The sequence below is a fragment of the Culex pipiens genome, unplaced genomic scaffold (assembly GCF_016801865.2).
Source record: "Culex pipiens pallens isolate TS unplaced genomic scaffold, TS_CPP_V2 Cpp_Un0015, whole genome shotgun sequence".
Lineage (NCBI taxonomy): Eukaryota > Metazoa > Arthropoda > Insecta > Diptera > Culicidae > Culex > Culex pipiens.
This window is the reverse complement of record NW_026292832.1, coordinates 71,456-72,714: the sequence shown is the minus strand read 5'-3', so window position 1 is coordinate 72,714 and position 1,259 is coordinate 71,456.

Sequence of the window (1,259 nt, the reverse complement as noted above, 5' to 3'; positions counted from 1 at the left end):
TTTATCCTGAAATTTCCAAAAAAAGTGCCCTCGTGATTTATGGATGACCCAATATTGTACATAAAACAAGTGTATCTTTTGACAAATTATCTTTTCTTCTTTAAAGGGGTTACATACATGTAGAAAATCTAAAAACTTCATATTTCTGAATATTCATAAATCCTTTCAAATGATGATTTTCAATCACTCCAGAAAGTTGCATGAAGATATTTCATGATTTAAGTGATTAGAAGATGATTTATGTTTCAAGTTTTGCTATGCGCAAAGCAAACTGTCAAACTCTGTGAGCGTTTTTCTCGAAACACCGGATGCCACGATACCTATCTCAAGATTGGATTGACCAAATTGGTTGAAATTTGTAGTGAGGACGCTCAAGACATATGCCGTGTTCATGACGAAGTCTGATTTTTAAAATTTCGTTTTTAGAAAAAATACAAAAAAAATAAAATATTTTTTTACATGAAAAACAGAAGAATATTTTTATCTGTTTTTTAAATAAGCTTTTTGAAAATCAGCCTTTGTCATGCACAAGGACCGGTTTTACGAGTCATCACCAAAATTTTGAGTCGATTTGGCCAAAGCAGTGTTGAGATTTCGTGGCACCCGTTTTATGAAACTGATATATCTTTGCAATGATACAACCAACTGTCTTCAAATGTATGTTTGCGATAGTTGGAAATGTTTATTCTAATGCCCTGAAAACAAATCTGGAGATTTTTTTGAAAAGGTCCAATAAACCAAATTTCCAGTTTTTGCTTTTTGGGTGTTTTTGAAGCCTCCTGGGGTATCAAAAAACACCCAAAAAGCAAAAACTGCAAATTTGGTTTATTGGACCTTTTCAAAAAAAAAAACTCCAGAAATTGTGCTCAAATCATCCCTTGAAATTTTTGCCGATGTATGTAACCCCTTAATCGAGTCTGAACTGTATTTTTATCTAATACAGTTCAGACTCGATTATCTGAAGGCCTTGGACAAATTCTCTCTTAGGATAATCGATTTACATTATTATTTTTTTCGTAGTCTTATTTTTGATTGTGGAGTAGAAGTATAACCCCTAAACTATGTTAAAGTGATTTATATTTTCTTAATCACCCCCGTGATGGAATGTTAAAAAGAAAATACATCTTGTAATTTAATTTAAAAAAAACACGTACTTAAACGACCCCCACGTCTTTTGTAGTCTCTATTCCAAGTTTCTTCTCGAACCTTGGAGTCCTAAGGCTTGAATGGGAAGAACACCCAAACCTCTTTCTACTCCA